We start from the raw sequence: 7,857 nt of genomic DNA on the forward strand, positions 1-7,857 counted from the left end.
TCATATTTGCCCCCTGGGTCCGGAAATGTTAGTTTAACAGGATTTTCAATGTCCTTTTATACACAGGCTTGAATAGGCCTTAAACATAGTGAAGATTTAAAATAATACAAGGACACTTGGTTCATCCTTGCTGAATGCAGACATGAATAAAGGTGTAGATTTTTACAAATACTCAATAAGATTAAATAGGCTTGTAGTCAGTTATTCCTTCTTAGACTAGTGTCCTAGATTTTCTAAACTTGAGGACCATTGTTGCTAAAAAATAATTTGCTGTCATTTATTGTGATTAACATCGCTGAACCTAAAGGGGTTCTGTGGTGTTTGTCTGTTTATAATAAGCTTTAAGGAATATATTTTAGTAAGTGAAACCCAGAATTTGTCTGAAAAGAAAACATCATAAACACTAGAAAGAAACAACGACTGTAAGTTGCAGGTACTGTAGAAGTAGTTCAATTATCTTTTTGGGTAATTTTACACAACTAGAATTGTTTTATTAAAGTTTTTCCCCCCAAATATCAGGACTCTAAGATCCCTAGTTGAAAACAGAATATATGTTTGTTTATTAAGGTATATGTGTTAGAAAATTAGGAAGATTAAAACTATCAGCGCAGGAACAGAAGTGGACATCACCTCCTAACCTAGTAGAAAGAAAAAAAAAAACCATTGTTATATATTGCATTTGAGAACTGGCATCAAACCAGGGAGTGGGTGACAAAGAAAAAACTGTGCTTCTGTGTATTTACGATCATGTTTTCATAAGCACTCCAAATGTATTCAATGTTAATGACAGTTCTTGTCATTGGAAATAATGGATATTGCCAATCTGAATTAAACCAACAGGTGTTTTTGAGTGAGAAGAAAGTACAATAGTACTGTCTCTTTCTGGACATGTTACAGAATAGCATTCTGTTTTTTAATTAAAGGTATCAAATACAAACCTGTTCTGTGGAAAGAATTTAGGGATGCTTTATGGCATATGATATAATATTAGTGATGATTGCTTATTTACACAGCAAAGTGTATTGTGTGCAGAGGATTAGCTGTAAAAATAGTGGTGATGTACATCTTGATAACATTCCAAATATTAGCATCTGTTGTCTAATTTATAGACTTCATGATCGTGTTTCCACGGAGATGTGTGTAAACCTTAAGATGTGGGAACTTCTGCAGACAAGCATTTGTTTCTCAAGGGTCTAAGTGAAGGATTCAAGGGACAAGTAGACTTCTCAGGAGATTTCTAGGTTAAGATGTAGAGTAACACACAATGAAGAATACTCTTCAGCTCCTGCAATCAGTATATATTCCTTTTACTCCCTGATAAGGTGTATCTTGAAGGTCGAACTTTGTGTTGAGTCTTATTTGTGGGTCACCCTTGAAAACACAACAACAAGGGGCTATTGTTCAATTAACAAAACGTAAACAGTGTATCCTTATTACAGGAAGAAAGTCACCACTGTGTGAAAATCCGTTATGTACAATAACAGTTGTTAAGAATAAAATATCTTTACTTTTTGTATTTGTTGATCATAATGTTATAAGGTAAACCTTATATGGTTGTCGTGATACAACCAATTAACATCCAATAACTCTATTCAGTTTCTGATACCACAGTGGTCGTGGCTACCATACATTTCTGTGCCTTTGGAATGAAGCCCCTATGCCCGTCTGCACTGGCATATATTTCTAATGCATTTAGATGCAGATAATTTCTGCGTCAGCATATTGTGAACTTGCTAGCATGCTACTGCTCTGAAAACAATACTCCTACCTATTGTAGAAGTTTAATTCACAATACAGAAATTGCCCAATTAGTTCATAGAAACCCATCATACCTGAGCAAGTCATCTATAAACAGATAACAAATGATTCAGACTACAGAAATAAAAATAATGAAATTTCAGTCTCAGCAGATACATACGTGAGAAAAAGCATGATGAAGAAAATTGAAAATCTTTTGCGGTTGACCTGTGTTAAGATAGTGTGAATAGGATGCTGGTGTGTTCATTTAGAGACGAGTGTGATTAAGATATACCGCCTCCATATGACCTCCTTCATTAAAAAAATAGCCATCCAGAAATGTATACATTTTATAAGCTTTTTCTAAAACGGAAACAAGATTGTATTATGATGAATGAATTGATATTTATTTCCATTTTTGGGGTATGGGATTCCCTACTCATTTTGGCCAAGTCGTTAAATTATACAGCCCACATACAGAAACAATTTGCTAAAAATCTATTTAATGAAACCTTAATACTCTGAGTCACGGGTTCCTAAACTTCCTTTAATCAAGGACACCCATGACACAAGGCATGTGAAATTACAGTCACCCCCTTTTGTTGGATAATGGCACATAGCACAGCCATTAGAAACGAACATCTAAAATCTATGATACAACTGGCCTCAAGGTAGTAGGTTAAACTATCTTTTGCTATAGTCACTTTCTTGGGATGCAAAAGGGAGGAATTATTTTAAGTTAATGAGGTAACTACATTACTGTGACATTTACCAAATAAAATTAATATGTAGATCAGAGGTGCAAAGAGATGCACTATTATTCATTTGCAGAGGCATCAGGAAGCTGTGGCCGTGACTTTTCCACAAAGATGAAAACCAACTGGTTATTCTGATCAGGTCAGATTTTGTTCTGTTGTTTATTAGATTGTTCATTTTATTAATCAAGGGATTTTTGCCATGGTTGTAAGACAGTGGAGTTGCATTGGATACTGAGATGCAGCTTTTTTGTAAAAGAAGGTGTAGCACAGACAAACAGAAAGACTTTGACAAAACACTGTGTTGAAATGACGGTTGACTATTTTATGCCTTACAAGGCAATGCATAATGGCTAAATATCATTGTCCGTGGTGGCCTTCTAAGAATAGATACTGCCACATTTGTTTTAACATTTACTAACCGTATTCATGGGAGAACTCCTGAAGTTTCAGAACTCAAAGTCTGTCCAAACATTAAACTTGCTGTGTGTACGGGTGTCTGTTATTTGATAGGATGGTGTCTGGTGCAGTTTGGGTGAGAGAACTGAAACATTCAAAGTAATGTCTCTTATACAGGGCAATAAGAGACACCCTGCATGCCAAGAATTCACTTACACTTGCACATAACTGCTATTTAAAATATAGTTCCACCTGATCACCATTTTCATAAGTGTAAAACATAAAGAGCATTAAATAAGGGTCCTGATATTGACAGAAAAAAAGATTTAGACACGATCAGCAAAATCTTATGACACACTGTGAACTCTTCAAGGCTTCTTCTACAGTTTCATGACAGTATCAATAATTTCAATCAAAGGAGTAAGCTTTTTTTCTCCATTAAGACATTTTTTAATGAAAAAAAGGCACTACATTCTCTGCAGTGTGGTGGTTAATAAGTACAATAAATAAAGAGGGGGTGTTCTCTCAGGAGATATTGAAATATGGGATGTTCTCTCAGGAATGCGAGAGAGAAACCACGGAAGGCAAAAGAGCCACCAGCAGAAAAAATATAATTCCCACCACATAGTGATAAGGGGAAGGTATTTTTTCAAATCTACATTTTTTCTTTTCAGCTTAGAAATTGAGTCAATTACTATATTTACAAATGAATTAGTCATTAAAACAAGTGCCCGCTTTAGCCATTTCATTTGAAAATAAAATAAAATCACTCTCAGGATTGTTTGTAAGTTACAGTTATGTAACTAGTGCTTATTAGTAATACTCCATTTTTATTATGGAGTAGTGAACTCACACTTTTTGTGCTAGTATCAAATTCTTTCAAAAATACATTTCTTAAAGGAGATAATCAAGGTGTCCATATTTTCTTGTATTGAAAAGCTTTTGGTTCTTTGCTTGTTTTTTATAATTATTTTGGGTTATGCAGATATTTGTACAACACTATGGAAGAAAAGTTGCTTCTGTTTACTGGTGCATAATCATTTCATGTGTTTTAATTCAAATTCTCTTTTTGGTCAAGCTGTAATTATCCACTGCACAGTTTTCAGGATGCAGCATTGTATCTTTAGCTGTTGTATTTGAAATAGTTGCAGATCTTAATTAAAGCACTAAAGTACCAAAAGATTTTCATCGCAATAAAAAGGGAGGATTTTGAAGGACATTATAAGGAACATGGTGGAAGGCACATCTGTGACCTTATTTATAATCATCATATATTATTGTTGCTGCACTCTGAGGATCCAACATTGGTCTTCAGGTTCCAAGACCTATGCACTGCCTGCTGTGCTAACAGAACCACATATGTATCTTTATGAAACTCAATAAACTAGCTGGTTACGATGTGGTTAACAGGGAACTGTGAACACAGGACCAGGATGCAGGAAAGGCGGAAAGCTTTTTTGTGTCTTAATTATGTTTTTTGTTTAGAATGCATGCTATAGAGGCCCTGCCTCCTTGCAGAGGTGAAGTGAAGTGCATCTCAGCCACCACTCAGCCATGACCCAGCCCAGAGGTCAACAACCCTGCTTTACATTTATTAAAGGTTCGTAATTGCCTGCAGAGCAAAGAAGACCTCTCACTTGTTATCCGTAAGATGGCACTCTTTATAGCATCTCCCTCGCTTGCATTTTGCTTGGAAGTTTGTAGATTCATTTAAATTCCACCTAAAGGCTACATTATAATCATTTTCCAACCCAGGGAAGAATATAATACCTACTAAGCTACTGTCATGTCTTCTGAGAAAAGACTAACATCTATCGGATTGCGTAAAGCTGTGCTTTTGCTGTGTGATGTGGTTCGCAGTTTGTTACAAGACCACCAAAAACATTTCTCTGGTTGTTTGAATTTGATTCTAACACAGGTTTATTTGGGTTGAACATCTAGTGCAGTATGACAAAATATCCAGAATTCTGGATGTCTGACCACCTTTTTTTGTAATACAGTATTAAACATATTGGGATCATTTTTGTACTCTTTTAAACAGCATCTGGTTCTTTTTACCGAAGTGGTCTAGTCTACACTGCAAACTTGTGACAGAATGTGGCAAAATGGTTTGCAGTGCGCACGTGTAGAGGTGATGCAGTGCTCAAGAGAATGACAACAACAATATTACTGGTGAAATGATTTTATTGAATTTATTTTGTAATCCAATTGTCTGATGACAACAGTAAACAATCAATGGAGGACTGGCAGTACACAACGATGTGCACTGCTCAGCTAAATAAACACGTGGTTCAGTCCCGAAATAATAAGCACAGTATTTAAACACACACAATACACAAACACGAGTCCTAGTCCTGGGTGAGTGCTATTAGTGCTAGTGGTGCAAATACAGTTTATCTGTGAACAATAGTGCAGTGTTGTCCGGGTTTGTCCTGGCCTTAAGCGACAGCTCCGGATCGTGTTAGCCTTCTAATAAATAACAAACAGCTATATAATTAGACACGACAAAACAAAAACACTCACGATACTTTAACACTGTTCTCATTCCGGGTTAGCGTTAACCATAACAAAGGAACAGATCACCTCCCTACGTCTCCTCAGATACCGTCAATCACGCCCCCTTGGTTAACGATTGCAACCGCTCCTCCAATCCGGGGCTGCCACATCGTTTCCCTTCTGGGAAGATGATTTAGTGTACCGTAGCTTAGATGGCCGACTTCCACCTAACCCTATGAATGAATTGTCTGGCCTACAGTGAAAAACAAAACAAAAGGCTGAACATCTTGGTAGTTAAAATAACAACCATTGGGAAAGTCCCCCTAATCAGAGAGTCCAGTCAATTAACTTGTTCCCTAACCACTTTTTTGAGGTTAGAGGGAGAAGTGTATTTCCTCTTTGGTTAAGTTTCATGTTTCCTACAAGGTTTGACCTCATGCTTTATGTAATTTGGAGAGGCTTCTTTTGGTAGTTTTAGACATATACAGCTGGTCTGGAGCTTCAAAACCAGTGTCTTGTTTATATTGTTGATGTATCAAAGCTGATCTACAAGTTTGGTAAAGGTAAAACATTGATGGACAAGCTGTTATTACAGAACAACCACACTTTGACATCACTTCCCAAATTCCCTTTTCAAAACAAAAGGAACATGTTTTGCAAAACTAACAGTCAGCAAAAAACAAATCCTTGTTGAGAACAGACGACGTAAGAACAACAAAAACGGCAACTGATAGCACAACTAAAAGTGACATACTGTACGTATGAGCCTAAAAACCAAAAAGTAGATAGAATAGTGGATTTTGAGTGTTGATCTCCCATACCAGATCTCTTTTCTTCTCACAAGCTTTGATTCATTATGTCTATTCCAGGTTATTTAGTAATGCACTGCCTAGCTTGTTCTCAGTGGGTTAATAGTTTTCAGAGTTAATAAACAGATTCAGACAAGTGCATACAAAGTTCATTTGGACTTATTTTTCCCATGGCTGTCTGTCAGTCTCTGTCTTCCAACTGGAATTAATTTGATTTCTTCTGGAATCACCTTACATTAGTAAACTACAAACAAAACAAAAAACAAATGAAGAAAACAGCAGAGCAACTTAAACAAGCACCTTAAACTAGTAATGAAAGTGATGATGGAATATAGAATATCCCAATGTTTCTACCTGATGAACAAAAAACAGCATACTGTACCATAGCTGATATTGTAACATTTTGATAAAACACATTTCAGTTTGAGTCACATTGGGGTTTTACGTAATAAAAGAATAAAACTGTCAAATAATTCAAACTAAACCCGCAATAAACTATATTTTCATGTTTATCATTTCTGTAAGCATTCATACTCAGAGCAGTCATACTGTACTTATGTGGGTACTTGTGTTAAAAATGTTCAGTGTAATATTACATTATTTTTCAATCGCCTTACATTAGTAAACCACAAACAAAACTAAAATCAAATGAAGAAAACGGCAGAGCATTAAATGAGATCCACTCTTGAAGCATATAGAAATCGACTTTGGTTTCCTCAGTACAGTTGAAAACAGCACACATCTACATTCTACACTGTTTTGATCCCTTGTTTCCCTTAGCCCAAGACACTGAACTTAAAGAAAAAGGAGACTAATTGCAACACAATGGATTTGGAACACATAAGGCACATTGTACCACTGGTGGTACCATTGAATGCACTTACCATTCTACCAATCAGATGGGATAAAACTAGAAGTACAAGTAATAAGCTCTATATTTCTGCATAACTCAATGCAGATTCCTGCATAACTCGGCTAACTGTGAATAAATCTTAACCAACGAAAATCTCTGTGTGCCATTTTAAAAGATTGAAGTGTCTGCTAAAAAAAAGGTTCCAGCAGCCACTATGAGTTATGAGATCAACCATTACACTCACCAATCAGAACCAAACCCCAGTTTCCGACCTGACTGTATTTTGGTAATGACAATGGAAGGCTTCAATATTCTCCAAGGGTGGGGTGAAATCATATACTAGAGACATAAAAGAAATTCATCATCATAACGGCAACTGTAATCATGCAGCAAATGATTGTTCTAAGCTGTTGTACTGCCAATAAATGTTCTGTTCTGTTCTGTCTAAAATTATATAACAAGTGTAAGCATTTGATCCTCATGCTGCAGTATGTACTTGGCTTTGTCTTTGACTCTGGTTTCACTCCAAAACTAGGCCAAGCAGGCATTTTCTCACATACAACACTGGATACATGTTTTGTGATTGTTGTTCCTTCTGAAGGAATGAATGGTTGCTGAAGTATTGCAACAGCTGCTCGCTCAGTGAAAGTCAACTGGAAAAGCATGAGGGTGGCCAGTACAATAGCTGTACTGTAGCCTGATGCCTCATTTCATCTTGTTTTATAGTATAAAACTACTTCTACAGTTTTTCCATCTGCAGTCTAGATTGACAGCCCTTAGTTCTGTCAACATCCCCCCTCCAGTCAAT

The sequence above is a fragment of the Acipenser ruthenus genome, chromosome 20 (assembly GCF_902713425.1).
Source record: "Acipenser ruthenus chromosome 20, fAciRut3.2 maternal haplotype, whole genome shotgun sequence".
In the NCBI taxonomy this organism is placed as follows: Eukaryota; Metazoa; Chordata; class Actinopteri; order Acipenseriformes; family Acipenseridae; genus Acipenser; species Acipenser ruthenus.